A 17422-nucleotide genomic window follows, 5' to 3' on the forward strand; every position below is an offset into this window, starting at 1 on the left:
TGTAAACCGATCATCGCAGTTTGTAGCATCTGTTTAAGCAGAGGATCTTAGTTTGAGGCAACGCATGTGGATGGAGTTACTAAAGGATTATGATATTACCATCTTTTAACATCCGGCCAAGGTGAATGTGTTCATGCATGCCTTGAGTAGAAAGTCCAAGAGTATGGGTAGTTTGGCATTTATTTCAGTATATGAGAGGCTATTGGCTTGGGACATTCAGTTCTTAGCTAATTGACTTATGAGGCTGGATATTTCAGAGCCTAGTCGAGTTCTTGCATGTGTTGTGGCTCAGTCTTATTTATTCAAGCGGATCAAGGCTCGCCAGTATAATGATCCACACTTGCTAGTCCTTATGGAGATGGTGCTACGAGATGATGCCAAAGAGTTTACTACCGAAGATGATGGTGTTCTGCGACTCCTAGGTCGCATATGTGTTCATAATATTGATGGCCTATGGGAGACGATTTTAGAGGAGGCACACAGTTCGCATATTTTATTCATCTAATTGCCACGAAGATGTATCATGACCTAAGGCAGCATTACTGGTGGTGTCAAATGAAGAAGGGCATAGTTAAGTATGTGGCGATGTGTTTGAATTTCTAGCATCTTAAGTACAAGAACTAGAGGCTAGGTGGCTTACTTCAGAATATTGTTATATTAGAGTGGAATTGGGAGCGGATCACTATGGATTTCGTGATTTGTTTGCCGCAGACGTTGAGAAAATTTGATGACACGCTGACCAAGTCTGCACACTTCATTCTAGTGGTGACTACATGCACTTTAGAGAGGTTGGCCCAGATTTATATTCAGGAGATTGTCTGGTTGCATGTCATGCTATTTCCATCATTTCAGATAGAGGAACTCAGTTCACCTCGCATTTCTGAGGAGCTATATAGAGTGAGTTGGGTACCTGAGTAAAGCTCAGCATGACCTTTTATCCGTAGACCGATGGGCAGTCGGAGCGGACAATTCAGATTCTGGAGGATATGCTTAGAGCATGTGTGATTGACTTCGAAGGGTAGTGGGATCAATTCTTATTGTTGGATGAGTTTGCTCATAACAACAATTATCAGTCCATCATCGAGATGGCTCTATTTGAGACCTTGTATGGTCGACGATGTTGTTCCCCCATCGGTTGGTTTAAGCTCGGCGAGGCTATATTACATGATACTAATATATTGAAGGATGCCTTGGATAAGGTGAAGTTGATATAGGAGAGACTCCGCACAACACAGTCCAGGCAGAAGAGTTACGCGGATTAGAAGGCATGTGATTTGTCATTTATGGTAGGTGAGAAGGTGCTCTTGAAAATCTCACCGATGAAAGGTATTATGAGGTTCGGGAAGAGGGGAAAGCTGAGTTCGAGGTTTATCAGTCCATTCGAGGTGTTGGATCGAGATGGAGAGATTGCGTACAAGTTTGCTTTGCCTCCTAGTCTATCAGGAGTTCATCTATTATTCCACGTGTCGATGCTCCTGAGATACCATACTAGTAGGTCCCATATGTTGGACTACAACACACTTCATCTAGATGAGAGCTTGGGTTATGAGGAGGAGTCAGTTGTTATTGTGGAGAAGAAGGTCCGCAAGTTGAGGTCTAAGAAGATTTCAGAGGTAAAGGTCCAGTGGAGGGGTCAACCAATCGAGGAGTCGACTTGGGAGACCAAGGAGGACGTGAGGAGCAGATATCCAGACTTATTTGGCACTTCAAGTATGATTCTAAATCCATTCAAGGACGAACATTTATTTAAGAGGCGGAAAATGTAATGACCTGACCGGTCGTTTTGATTTCTAGATCCTCGTTCCCCTATTTAAGACCTTTCATATGTGGTTTTCCTATTTTATGACTTGCCGAGGCAGTTGGTTTGATTTTGGAAGCGTTCGGGTTGAATTTGGAAAACTTAGTTCCATAATAGTAGCCTAAGGTGTCCAAGTTTGACTTGAGTTAACATTTTGGGTAAACGACCTCGGAATCGGTATTTAAAGTTTTCAATAGGCCCGTATGATAAATTTGGACTTGGGCGTGTACCCAGATGTGGATTTGGAGGTCCCTAGGTTGACTTGGCTCTTTTTACCTAAAGATGGCAATTTTAGAGGTTAGAATTTCTTAAGTTTCATCGAGAGTTAACTTTATGGCTATCGGATTCGGATTTTGGTTTCGAGACTTGAAATAGGTCCATTTTGTCCTTTAGAACTTGTGTGAAAAGTTTAACATCGTTCCGAGTTGACCTGGTAGGAATCACACGCTTGGTGGTAATCTTAGCGATTCTCTAGTTTTAATTTTGTTTATATGCATTTTGGTGGTCGATTCATGGTTCTGGATGTTATTTTGGTATTTGATCTCGCAAGTGAATTCATATGATATTTCTAGACTTGGGTGTATGTTTAGTGTGAAGCCTTGGGGCTCGAGTGAGTTTTGGACATGTTTGGAAGTGTTTGAACTTGTTTCAGTTATGGTGGTTCTTTGCTGGTGCTATAGGTCTCGCATTTTTAGTTCGCATTTGCGAGGAATGTATTGCAAATGCAACATTGCATTAGAGTGGACTGGCTTCGCAATTGAGAAGTCAGTGTCATATTTGCGACCAGGCGTGGAGGCTAGAGAACTCACATTTGCGGACCATTTGCTGCATTTGTGACTTTTGTTCACTTGTTGAGACTTTGCAAATGCGATATTTTCTGTCGCATTTGCAACTGAGATGGGCCAGACTATCCTTTATGATTGCGGCACCTGTGACTATTGCCAGGCATTGCATTTGCGATCCTTGGGTCGCAATTGTAAAATGCAACATCTGCAGCTCGTTTTGGGACTTAGGTTTATTTTTCCCACTTTTCACTTAGATTAGGCGATTTGGGATCTCTTTAGAGGTTAATTTTCACCAAGAATCATAAGGTAAGTGATTTTCACATATTATGAGTTAAATACATGAATTATGGGTAGATTTTAACTAAGAAATTTCTCAATTTTGGGATTTTTGCTGAAGAACCTAGAGTTTAGCAAAATTGAGATTTGACCATGAAATTAATTATGGAATTTGGTATAAGTTATATGTTTGAGTTTTTAAAGTCATGGGTAATGTTTACCTTCGAAAATTTTGGAATTCGGGCATGTGGGTTCGGGGTTGACTTTTATTGACTTTTCGAGTTGGGTTGGAAATATTACTCTAATAGTTAAATTATGAATTTTTGATCATATATTAATTGTTTTGTATGACCTTTGACTATATTTGGGTTGCTCGACATTGATTTAAGGCGACCAGTGAGGTTTGAGAGCTGAGTAGTGAGCTTGGGAGCGACGTAAGTCTCTTGCCTAATCTTGTAAGTGAAAATTATCCCCATAGGTGTTTCGATTATTGTGTGCTACTGGTTGTGGGTGCTACATACACACGAGGTGACGAGAGTCCGTACATAGATAGATTCATGTTTGTGTCCGGATAGACTTAGATCCACAACATGCTTTAAATGTACTATTTTGAATTAATCTTGTTTGTTTAATTATTTGAATTCATGACTAAGATTGAAATAGAATAAATTCATTGACTGAGTATCTTACTTTGGAATTTATGAAACATTTGATGTACGATAGTTTCGTTCTTCTCAACTCGCATGTATCTTCTCTAATGAGAGAGTTTTCTCTACTCTTATGGGATCGTGTTGTTCGCCTCAAAAGTACTTTAAATTACTCTTATGGGATCGGGTCGTTCACCTTGGCTGTATTGTGAGTTATTCTTATGGGATCGGGTCATTCGCTTCGATAGTATTGTGTAACGCTATTCCTATGGGAGCGAGTCATTATCCTTGCCAGACTCGTGTGTAATAATTAATATGTGATTTGGTACTGGTATCAGTTGACCTTGTGCCTTCAAGGCAAGTTGTGGTATTTAGTGATTTTGTAATAATTCTTGTCTGGAAGTTTTATTATTGTTGTTTACCTGTCTCGTTGCTACTTGTTGAGTTTCATATATGTTTACTATATGTCCATTATTGTATGACTACTAGTAAGTATCGATGTCGACCCCTCATTACTACTTCTTCAGGGTTAGGCTAGATACTTACTAGGTATGCATTGATTTATGTACTCATATTACACTTATGTATTGATTGTGCAGGTAGTGAGACAAGTATTTTTCGGTGGTCATTTGGGCGCATAGGTGAGATTGTTGAGGAGACTTTGTGGTGAGCTGCTCTCTATGTTATGATTCACAGCACACAGAGTCCCTAATCTATCCATTTATTATGTTCTATCTATTTCCTATTCTAGATAGTTGTTGCAGTAGTATTGTATATTCGGGTATATACTTATGCACTTGTGACAACGACTTTTGGAGATTTCTAGTGGATGTTCACAGTTGTACTTATTATTATTATCACTTCATTTTATATATTATTCGTACTCGGCATATTGGTAAAGAAATACATATGTTTTTCCATGGGTTCTGAATTAATTCTAAGTATTTAATGGAATATCTGATTTTAAAAGCTAACAAGGATAATTAAGTTGGTGGTATTCCTGTTGGCTTGCCTAACAACACTGTTGAGCGCCATCACGGTCAATTATGGGATTAGGGCTATGACAATAAACAAAACCAATAATTAAGATAAGCACAAAAATGAAAGCTTTTATAAATATAGATACACCTAATACGTCGAAAATCATTGCCCATGGATAAAGAAAAACCGTTTCAACATAAAAATAACAAAAACTAGAGCAAACATATAATAACGGATTCGAAATTATAACCAAGCATCACCCATTGGTTCTATCTACTTTATATAGATTTTGAATTTTTTTTTAATCCCTTAGCCCAATATTAAAGATTCACTTCTATTATTTTATTTGTTTTGCTTTTTTCTTCTTCTCCTTCCCAAGTTTCTTGTTAATTTCCAAAAGAGCAAGAGTTATTTTCATGATGGGCAACCTCATTCCCGTCAACAAAACTCACTTCTCCTTATAAATAATTCTTCACTAAAACAAACTATTATACTTTTGTCGTTCTGACTCATCTCTCTCTCACACTAAAAATACACACTCTCCATGTAGAGAGAGATAGAGAGTAGAAAGAAGAAAGTTTTGCTTAATTTGGTGATTCATGTGACTATAATTTTGGAGGACATTTGTGGCATGCATTGTTGCCATTAATGACTGTAATTAACCAAAAACAAAAAGTCAATTATGCCATAATTACTTCAATTTTAGTCTACCATTGAAGGCCGTCCGAATCTTTAATTTTGCGAATTAGGGCTTTCGAGTTTGTTAGCTATTTGGATTGGGTGTTGTTCCATTCGATTGAAATTGTTAAGAGGAGTTTAAAACATAAATTTGAAGCAGATCTGAGCTAAATTTGAATTACATATCAGTAGAGACTCGGGGAAGAAGACGGAGTCAGTTTTTATATATATATAAATGTATAAACATCTCTTATAGACTATTACACACTTATATACACAATGTACCTGCCTTTTATAAAACTACAATTCTTGTTCAAACCAGTCCAACTCTTCATTAAAAGACTTCAAATTTCATAAACGGATAAGGGTCAAATATATCCCTTTACTATCGGAAATTGTTTAAATATATCTTCCGTTATACTATCTGCACAAAACTCATTATAGGTCGTGATGGCGCTCAACATCGCCGTTAGGCAAGCTAATGGTAAACTACCAACTTAATTATTTATTTTATTATTTTTGAAATCATGAATCTCATTAGATAGAGATACCAATACATTAAAAATTAATGATACGTACAATTTAAATAAAATATAAAGTAAAAGTGTGTCAATGGTAAGCAAAATCATAAACAAATTCTAGAACACCCCAAACCCCAATGTCACAAGTGTATGAGAATCTACTAGGATGTACAATAACAACACAACATTTGTCCGAAATACAAGATAGACAGGATAAAGTAATAATTATGATGGAGACTCTGTGTGCTGCGAATCATAGCATGGAATGCAGCTCACCATAAAGTCCCTCAGGAGTTGCGCCTACGCACCCAAATGGCCACCAAATGAACCTGTCAGATCCTGCACATTTAGTGCAAAAGTGCAGCATGAGTACGTAAATCAACGTGTACCCAGTAAGTATCTAGCCTAACCCCGAAGAGTTAGTGACGAGGGGTCTACATTGACACTTACTCGTGGTCCAGTAAATCAAATATAATAAAGTAAACAAGTATGGAACATGGTAAGTAAACAATAAGTACAAATATAAGCAAATAATATGGTCTATAACTGAACAATGAATGCAAAGTCCACGATTATCGGATACCTCCTCAAATGGAATACTTAGAGGTCAATATCAAATCAACGGTCACATCTCAAGTCAGGAAACTCACGAGTATGCGAACTCGTTATCAAGTATTTTGCACGATTCTATCGAGGCGAGCGGCCCGATCCCATAAGAGTGTGTTACAATATCCTACCAAGGCAAATGGCCCGAATCCATAAGAGTGTTTTACAATATCCTGCCGAGGTGGACGACCCGATCCCATAAAAGTGTGTTACTTTGTCGAGGTGAATGGTCTGATCCCGTGAGAATATTGTTGAGCCGTTCAGCCTGATCCCATTATAATGTAAAACTTTGATGAGTCACTGACCCCACTCATGAATATACGTGTGAGTTATAAAAGTTCAAGAAAAACTATTGGACGAATACGCATAACACGGAAGAAATTCGTAAAGGAAAGTACAATTTCCATGGCTAGTCAAATAGCTCGCCAAGTATCTAATATAGCAAGTCTGATGCTCTACGTGAGTCTAGTCTCAGGCTAAATGTATATTAAAGCATTTAAACATGTAAGAATAACTCAATTAAAGCATGATATGAGTCTAAGTCTACCCGGACATAATTAGGAATTCTAGCATACGCATGGATACTCGTCACCTCATACGTGCGTAGCTCTCACAATATATAGCACATAATGAATATAACACCTACGGGATAAATTCCCTCTCACAAGGTTAGACAGGATACTTACCTCGCTCCGAAATTCTAATAAACGGCTCTGATGCCTCTCTAACTCCTCAATTCAAAGCCAAACGATCTGAAACTAGTCAAATAACATGCAAACCAATAAAAATATACTCAAACACCCATAATTAATTAATTTATAATAATTCAAACTCCGTATCCAATTTTGTGGTCAAAATCCAAAAATACGATTTCTAGTTTTTTCTTAAAAAATCTGAGTAATTCCTCAAATTTTCATGTTAAATCCTTATAGAATCTATATAATTAACTTACAATATGTGGAAATTACTTACCTTGCAATAGATGATGAAAATCTTCCCTTGAAGAGCTCCAAAAATCGCCGAAACCATGTGAGAAGTGGAAGAAATGAGTCAAAATCCAAAATAAATTGAAGTCTTCCCAGGATCTCCCTCTTCGCTATCGCCGGAAAGACTTCGCGATCGTGAAGACCGAACCAGCTTGACCCAAAAATCCTTCTACGCGAATGCGAGCTCCACCACACGATCGCGCTTCAAAGTTATCCAAACCATTGTGATCGCATTCCAGCCTTCGTGAACACAAAGGTATAAAATCTAGCCTCAGCACTTCCTCATACGTGATCGCGACACGCCTCCCGCGATCGCATAGAACAACTCACCCATAGCAGACCAGCCTCAACAACCTTACGCGTTCACGACTTCTCCCACGCGAAACTGAAGATTCTCTTGCTCAAGCTTCATAATCGCGAGGTCATTTCCGTGATCGCGTAGAACAAAAGCTCTACCAGTCCACTTTACTCTTCCTGATCACGATGCATACCTAACACACCAGAAACCAACAACTGCAACACTTAGAGAAATAGTCTTTGAAGCTATCCCGAAACAAACCCGAGGTCCCCGGGACCCCGTCCAATTACACCAACAAGTCCCAATACCTTATCCAAACTTATCCAAAGGCTTAAAATGCCATGAATAACATCAAAATCATGAATCAAAGATCAAAATCTTTCTTTTAACTTTCAAACATTCAAACTTCGACGAACACGTCCGAATCATATGAAAACATTCTGGAATAATGCCAAACTTTACGTACAAGTCATAAATCATGATGCGAACTTATTCCAAGGCTCGAAATTCCAAACTAACATCGATATGGCCAAATTCCACATCATATCAAACTTAGAAATTTCTAAAACCTTCAAAATGCCAACTTCCACAATAAGCGCTGAAATGCTCCCGGGCCACCCGATACTTAACTCAAAAATATGACCAAGTCCTAAATCATCATAAGAACCTTCAAATCCCGATTCCGGGGTCGTTTAGTCAAAATTCAAACCTTGATCAACTCTTCAAATTTAAAACTTCCGAATTGATAATTTTCCTTCCAAATCAACTCCGAACTTCCCGAAATTTAATTCCAACTTCGCGTACAAGTCATAATACATAAAGTAAATCTACTCAAGGACTCAAACTATCAAATGACGTTCTAGAACTCAAAACAACCGGCTGGTTCGTTACAAGCTAATTAAAACCCTACTGTTATACTATCAGACCAATTTTACCCCTATTTTAGACAAAATGCCATGTGAAGAGCTTAGATACAAATAACCTACCCCAATTTTAATATCCGGAACCCTTCCCAAAATCAGCCGACCCGCTTAATATTTTTTTTAAAAAACAATTAAGACTATAAAAAATTGACAAATGTCCAACTTTTTATTTTATGTTTCTCTATCAAAATTAAATAAAGATAAAAACAAAATAAAAAGTAAAATATGCCCTACCCTACCTGTCTCTACCCTCTCCTTACAATAAACCCAGTTCCTTTCTTACAATGTGTAACGATCTGATCGGTCATTTTGTGTAATTGTGCCCCATTTACCCTTTTGATGCTTTACACATATGTGTTATAATTTTATGACTTGTGGGGTTGGTTAATTTCATTCCGGGAAGCTTTCGGGTTAGTTTTTTGCCCTTGATTTTGACTTAGAGTTTAAATTAGAAAATATTGACCAAAACTTTGACTTTTCATAAAACAACCTCGGAACTGTATTTTGATGGCTCCGATAGCTTTGTATCATGATTTTAGACTTAGGTGTATGCCCAGAGTTGATATTTGAAGTTCGTAGGTTGATTTATGTTGATTTGCCGAAATTTGGCAATTGAGAGTTGAAAAGTTTGACTGCAGGTTGCCTTTTAGCTATCAAGCTTGAAATTTGATTTTTGGGACTTGGAATAGGTCTGTTATGGTATTTAGAACTTGTCTGCAAATTTTGGTGTCATTTGGAGTTGATTTAATAGGATTCAGACGTTTAGTTATAATTTTAGAAGTTTTTGAACTTTACTTTGAAATTCATGCGTTTTAGTGTTTGATTTGTAGTTTTAAATATTATTTTTGTGTTTTGATCGTGCGAATGAGTTCGTATAATATTTTTAGACTTTTGTGTATGTTTGGTTTAGATCCCTGAGGGCTCGGATAAGTTTTGGACATGTTTCAGAGTGTTTTGGACTGAAGTTGGCAAAAATCTGGTGTATGTGCCTCTGGTGTCGCAATTGTGAACACCATGGTCGCATTTGCAAGCTTAGCAGGGGGGCCTTAGGTGTTGTAATTGTGATTCCATGCTCACAATTGCAAAGTGGTCTAGGATTTGGGGTAGTTCGCATTTGCGACAAACATGTCGCTTTTATGAGGGCAGCAAGGTTCGCAATTGCGAACCTATCTTCGCATTTGCGAAGAGCTTCCCATGCATGTCAGTGCCGCAATTGAGAGATTTTCTTCGTAATTGCATACCCTTATCACAATTGCGATAACTGCAGCTGAACATAAGGGCTGAAAGTCGGGATTTCATCTCTCATTCTCTCATTTTGAACCCTACACTAGGTAGGAGGCGATTTAGAGTGGGTATTCTCACCTACAAAGCTTGGGTAAGTGATCCTAATCTATTTTTAATCATATTACATTAATATATCTTAGATTTTAATATCAAAATCATGTGAATCAAAGTGAAAATTTATTAAACTTTGTAGAATTTTTGAAAAATAAGAAATTGAGTTTTGAGAGTCGATTTGGACTCGAATTTTTGAAACTAATCACATATATGAAATCATGGGGTCATGGGTAGACATAATCTACCATTGGACCCGGGTTTTGACCGGACAAGCTCCGGGTTGACTTTTATTTACTTTTTGGGAAAAATATAAAGATCTTAGCTTTATCTATTGTAATTTATTTTCCTAGCATTGTTTGATGATATCAAGTCGATTTTGGTTAGATTTGAGCCGTGTGGAGGCGAATTTTAAGGGAAAAGGTTATTTTCAAGTGTTGAATTGGCCTAGTTGAGGTAAGTGTCTTGCCTAACTTTGTGTGGAGAAACGACCCCTTAGTATTGGTATTGATTGATTCATTGTTCTATGTAAAAGCCGTGTATGCAAGGTGACGAGTGGATACACGGGTTGTATGTGGTAATTGATCGGTTTAGGTTAGTTAGACTTTTTTCATGCTTTAATTGAATTGTAGTATCATGTTCTAAATTTTCATAGTCAATCTATTCCTACTTGTGTTAGTCTATCCTTACATGCCTTAAAGGATTTTTTTAACACTTGTTTCACATTCTAATTGATAAATTGCTCTCATGCTTAGTTGAACTTGTTTCCTCTATTAATGTTACAGGTTGTCTCTCTCATTGTTGATTATCATTATTTCATTAATGTGGTGCTTATGCTTTCTTGAGCCAAAGGTCTACTGGAAACAACTTCTCTATTCTCACAAGGTAGGGGTAAGGTCTGCATACACACTACCTTCCCCAGACCCCAATGTGTGGGATAATACTAGGTATATTGCTGTTGTTATTATTGTTGTTGTTATCCCTTCCCTTGTTGATTTCATTTATTTGAAGTTATTGTTACACCTTATCTCTTCTATTGTGAGTTATTCTTATTTAACATCATAGTTATACATTGTCTCTCATTGTTGAGCTATTGGTGTTGAAGTTGTGAAAGTCGTTATTACGATGAGGTAAAATTGTTATTATTTAAACATCTTTCTTGTTGAGCATTTTACATTCATTTTGTTGTTAATATTCTTATACCAGTAGTGGTGGAGCCATGGGCTATTGTTGTGAAAATATTGATATTGTTGATTGTTGACAAGTTGTGATATATGGGCACTTGTGGTGCAAGTTGTTATTGTGATGTGTTATTGACATGCATGCAGTATAAGGCTTGGGATCAATGTGCATGTGGAGATATAAGGTGGGGCTTATGTGCTTGTTACTTGTAGGGGAACTACGTGAAGTCACGCGGTATCATAAGGTGGGATAAAGTGCGTGTATCTATTTCGGGAAAACTGTTTTCAAATTTCAAATGTAAGGCTCACGCGGCATCATAAGGAAAGATTGTGATTGAGATTGTGAATTGTGAATGCAAGGTGGTACCTCGGTTGTGATTCTTGATATTTATACATGAGGCGATACCTCAGTGGTGATTCTTATCATACACGAGGCGGTACCTCATTGTGATTCTTATTGTGTATCTCATGTTGCAAGAGTTTGGGTGGAAACAATTCTTGTTGTTTTGTTCTTCCTTGTTTTGTCAGTTATTGTCCGTTTATGATCATCGTGGTTCTTATTAACCGATTTCTTTATGTTATTTCCATGTATACCATTCTGGTATTATTTCATGCTATTAACTGTTTCGTATCAGTTATTTCTCTGTTTTCCATTATTTATCACATTTTTCATATTGTCTATCTATATCCTAGTAGGTTCTTTGACCTGACCTCGTCACTACTTTACCGAGATTAGGCTTGATACTTACTAGGTACCGTTTTGATGTACTAATACTACGCTTTTGCATATTTTTATGCAGATCCAGGTATGTCTACTCGTGCCTGTCGTTAGAGATCATCTATTAGCTGCCTAATGGAGACTTCAAGGTATGTTTGCTAGGCGTCCGCATGCCTCGGAGTTACATTCCCTTATTCTTATTTACTGTTGTATTTTCTTTCAAACAATGATGTACTAGGCACTTTTGCTTACTCTGTAGAGCTTATGAATCTGTCCTACCATTCTTGGGGAGTGTATGGTTGAGAATATGTTTTTTTTCAAAAATTTATGTGAGTTTATCATACTAGTTTTTAGCATTTTGCTAATTATATATGTTCAGTTGTTATCAAATATTAGGCTTACCTAGTCGTAGAGACTAGGTGCCATCACGACATCCTACAGAGGAAAATTGAGGTCGTGACACAATGAATCAGTTTACAATTCTACTATATATTTTCTTGTAAAGGTTAATTTATTCTACACTATTTACAGATTTGCAGTGATAAATTGAAACGAACAAAATTCCTTCTATCAGTAATTTTGTTTTCCAACTGTTAGTTAGGCCCCTCGCCAGCTTCATTCTTCACCTTATTTCATGGGAAATTGAGACTAAAAATGATTAATCTTGTAAGATTTTAGAAAATCTCAAGTATTAATTGGCTGAAAAGTCCCACTCTGAAAAGATGAATTAATCTGAGTTTTCCCACTCTTTTTGTTCTTTTTCTTGTTGTCTGGTTTGTATTTACTTTACTACCATTAAAGTCCCTTCTGTTGATAGGAGTTTTCCAGCGAGGTGTAGCAGTCGGTGGAGTGGCTTTGACAAAAATAGAAAAGATATGAGAAGAGACATGGTATTTTCTATAAGGGCTCATTGCCCTCTGCTATGTCCATGAGAACCAATCGGGCTAGCCAGTGGATTTCTCTTTTGTTCGGCGCAACCACTTCCTCCGTCACTGTCATTGCTGCTAGAATTTGAGGGTAAGACGACGTTGGGATGACAATTATGTTGGGATTTTGTTTCTTGAGATTTATTTTAAAAAAAATATTAAGCGGGTCGGCTCACTCTGGGGCGGGTTTTCAGGTATTAAAATAGAGGTGGATTATTTGTGTCTGAGCTTGTCACGTGGCATTTCATCTAAAATAGAGGTAAAATTATTCAATAGTATAACGGTAGGGTTTCAATTAGCCATATTGTGTAATGGACGATATATTTAAACAATTTTTGATAGCAAAGAGATATATTTGACTCTTTTCCCTTTTATAAATAACCTTCTTCAACTTTTTCTAGCAAACTTAAACAACATCCACTCTAATTTTCTCACAAAATTAAATTTGAAATTTAAGCTCACTTATTTAAACTTGTTTAACAATGATGGATTACCTTAAAAGTCTAATTTTTACCACCCAAGTGAATTTGGTTTGTTGCACTAGTGTTTGTGTCACATTTACTGTTTTAGAGATCGGGTTAGAAACTTGTGATTATTTTATTAAAAATTTTGAATAATGATATCGAGAATCTATTTAGAGTTGGATGTTGAATCTTGACCTATTGTTTTTGGGATACAGCATTGCCAAGTTGTATATAGGGATATTTTCATATATACCCACTTTTGGGGCCACCATTGAAGTTATACTTGCATAGCACAAAATTTTGCAAAGAGTACCTGCTCGGATCTGAAGTAGTCCAATCTCTTCAATGCAACTTCATAAATCAAATATGAAGTTCTTATATCTTTCAAATGTAACTTTAGAAATTCGAATATGAAGTAATTCAATATCTTCAGTGCAACTTTAGAAATCAAATCTAAAGTTCTTCTATCTTTCAAATGCAGCTTCAGAAATTCAAATCTTAAGTAGTTCAATCTATTGAATGCAACTTCACATTTCAAATCTTAAAAACATAAACTTATTCTTCGAATGTCAATAATTCAATACATGATTCAATGCCCAAATCTACTCCAAATGAGCTCAAATTTAAAATATAACAACAACAATAACATACTAGTATAGTCCAACAAATATGGTCTGGGAGCAAGGGTAATATGTACACAAACCCACTCATACCTTTAAGAAGGCAGATGTGCTGTTTTCGGTAGACCTTCGGCTCATGAAAGATAAAGGTAAGGGGCAATAGCAAGCAAACCAATCGAAAAATCAAAGCAAAAATACAAAACTAACACTAGGTAATGCAATAAAAAATCAAAGTGAAGGCAATAACAAGTAATAACAGAAGTATAGGAATACAAAAATACATGAAAGACGCTAAATGATGTACTAAAGCTACTGTAACAAACAAGAACAAAGCTCGGCTACCTATCCTTTTGCCTTTATTCTCAACCTCCACACTTTCCTATCTATGGTCATGTCCTCAGTAAGCTGGAGCAACTCCATATCTTGCCTAATCATCTCTCCCCAATGCTTCTTCGGCCGACCTCTACCTCTCTCTTGGTCCTCCAAAACCAACCTCTCATACCTCCTCACTAGTATATTTGTGCCTCTCGTCTTCAAATGCCCGAACCATCTAAGTGTCGTGTCCCGCATCTTGCCCTCCATAGGGGCCACGCCCACCTTGTCCCGGATAACTTCATTTATAATTCTATTTAACCTGGTATGACCGCACATCTATCTTAACATTCTCATTTTAGTCACATTCATCTTCTGGATTTGGGAGTTCTTGACTGGACAACACTTCTACTCATACAACATGGTTAGTCTGACCAAAAAAATTACCTTTAGGTCTTGGTAGTACATTATTATCACACAGAACACTAGAAACGAGCCGATATTTCATCCATCCCGCCCCAATACGATGTGTGACATCCTCGTCGATCTCTGCATTCTCTTGTATAACTGACCCAATGTGCTTGAAACTATCTCTTATAGGGATGACTTATGAATCAAGCCTTGCGTCTTCGTCTACTACCTGAGTCGTACCACTGAACTTGCACTCCACGTACTCCATTTTGGTATTGCTCAATTTGAAACCTTTAGACTTCAGGGTCTGCCTCCAAACCTCTAACCTATCATTAACACCACCTCCTGTCTTGTCAATCAGTACAATATCATCTTCAAATAATATGCACCACGACACCTCCCTTTGAATGTGGCATGTGAGTGCGTCGATTGTTAGGGCAAATAGAAATGGGCTGAGGGCTGACCCCTGGTGCAACTCCATCACAACTGAAAGTGTTTCGAGTCCCCTCCCACTGTCCTCACTTGAGCCTTATCTCAATCATACATATCCTTAATAGCCCTAATGTAATCAACAAAAATACCTCTAGCCTTCAAATATCTCCACAGAACCTCCGTCGACACTTTATCGTAAGCCTTCTCTAAGTCGATCAACACCATATGTAAATCTCTCTTCCTCTCTATATACTGCTCTATTAACCTCCTAACAATGTGAATGACTTCCGTAGTCAAACGTCCCAATATTAATCCAAATTGGTTCTGAGAAATAGACACAGTCCTCCTCACCCTCAGCTCCACCACCCTCTCCCATACTTTTATAGTTGTTGTAACTTGATTTTGGATATTACCATTGTTTTTATACAACTGGATCATTGTACTTCATCTCCATTCTTTGGGAATCTTCCTTGTCCTAAAAATGATATTAAATAACCTAGTGAGCCACTCCAAGCCTACCCTAACCACGCTCTTCTAAAATTCTATTGGGATTTCGTTTGGCCCAATCGCTCCCCCTGCTCATCTTACGCATAGCCCTCTCTACCTCCTCAACTTTTATATGCCTAAAATACCCAAAGTCCTGATGACTCTCAGAGTGTTCTATGTCACCTAGCACAATGTTCATATCCTCCTCTTTGTTCAAGAGTATATAAAAGAAAGTCTACCATCTCTATCGAATATGTTCCTCATCTAACAAAATACTGCCTTTCTCGTCCTTGATGTACTTTACTTGGTCCAAGCTATGTGCCTTCCTTTCTCTAACCTTGGATAGCCTGTACAACTTCTTATCCCCTCATTTTCCTCCAAGTTCTTCATACGAGCATTCAAACACGACAATCCTAGTTATTGTGACTTCTAACTTCGCTTCCTTCTTAGCCACCTTATACCACTCCCCGTTCGTCCTTTTATCATCCTCGTTCACTCTTTCCAAAAGCTTCAAATATGTCGCTTTCTTGGCTTTCACTTTACCTTAGACCTCAATACTCCACCACCAATCCCCTTTGGGGCCACCAGAGAAGCCCTTCGACACCCTTAATGCCTCTCTAAAAGCATCTCTAATGCAATTTGCAATCGCGGTCCATATACCACTCGCATCCCCACTACTCCTCCATGTCCTCATAGCTAGAAACTTATCCCCAAACTCCTGGGATTTGTCTTTAGTCAAAGCCCCTCACTTAATCCTAGGTAGACCATACATAACCCTCTTTCTTCACTTCCTCTTGATCTCCAAATCCATGACCATGAGCCTATGTTGGGACATGAGGTTCTCACTTGGGATGACCTTGCAGTCCACACACAGACCTTTATCAAACTTTCTGAAGAGTAGATAATCATTCTAGGTTTGGCTACAAAAATTTGAAAAGTGATCAAGTGCTCCTCCTTCATCGAGAAACTTGAGTTAGCTATCACCAAATCAAACACCTTAGCAAAATCCAGTACTGAAGTTCCTCTTCCGTTTCTAACTATAAAATTGAAGCCACCATGCACGTCATCGTAACCCCCCGACGTTGCCCTAATGCGGCCATTGAAATTTCCTCTTATGAAAAGCTTCTCAATGTGCAGAATAACACACACAACATCATCCAAATCCTCCTAGAATCGCCTTTTAACCTTCTCGTTCAAGACCACTTGGGGTGGGTGCACACTAATCACGTTTAAAGTAAAAACCCCAACAACCAGCTTAATGATCATCAACATGTCGTTTACCCTTTTAACTAACCTCCACTACTAGCTCCTAGAGATTCCTATCAACCAAAATACCTACTCCGTTCTTGCCCTCATATGTCCAGAGTACCATAGTTTAAACATGTTTTCATCCCGGTGCCTTATCTCCCACTATCTAGTCTCCCGGAGACAACCTATATTGATTTTCCTCTTATGGAGAATCTTCGCTACTCTGTAGACTTCCCCGTCAAAGTCACTATGTTCCAAGACCCAACGCTCAGCTTGGAGGCATCCTTACCACCCTTGCCCCCACCCCTTGAGGATTCCCCCAAGGACATGACTTTAACCTACCATCATTCAGTACAACCACTATAATCTAAGACACACTAAGCAGAGACTACCACAAAAGCAACGACGAACTAAAATACCAAGAATACAGTCCGAATCTAAAAGGCACAAAAGTAGGGAAAAACTAATGTGCTAGGAATGATAGTAGCAACAAGGTATGTGAAACTAAATACCCTAAACAATGCTAAAAGGCCCACAAGCAAATACAGGTGATCTAAACAATTTAACTATAATTAAAGCACAATAGCATAATAAAGAATACAGTAAGAACAAAGAAGCGTGTTTTAACATAGTATATTGAAATCAGAATGTAACTAAACAAGAACGTAGAACCTGGTACAGTCGTCGGATATGGTGGAGCCGGTGGAGGTTGTAGGAGATCAGATGGGAGTTGCTGGATTACGTCTGAAGTGGCTTTGAATTTGGTGAGACGGGTCTGGTTCGAGGGGGC

The sequence above is a fragment of the Nicotiana sylvestris genome, chromosome 7, assembly GCF_000393655.2.
Source record: "Nicotiana sylvestris chromosome 7, ASM39365v2, whole genome shotgun sequence".
NCBI classification, from domain to species: Eukaryota; Viridiplantae; Streptophyta; class Magnoliopsida; order Solanales; family Solanaceae; genus Nicotiana; species Nicotiana sylvestris.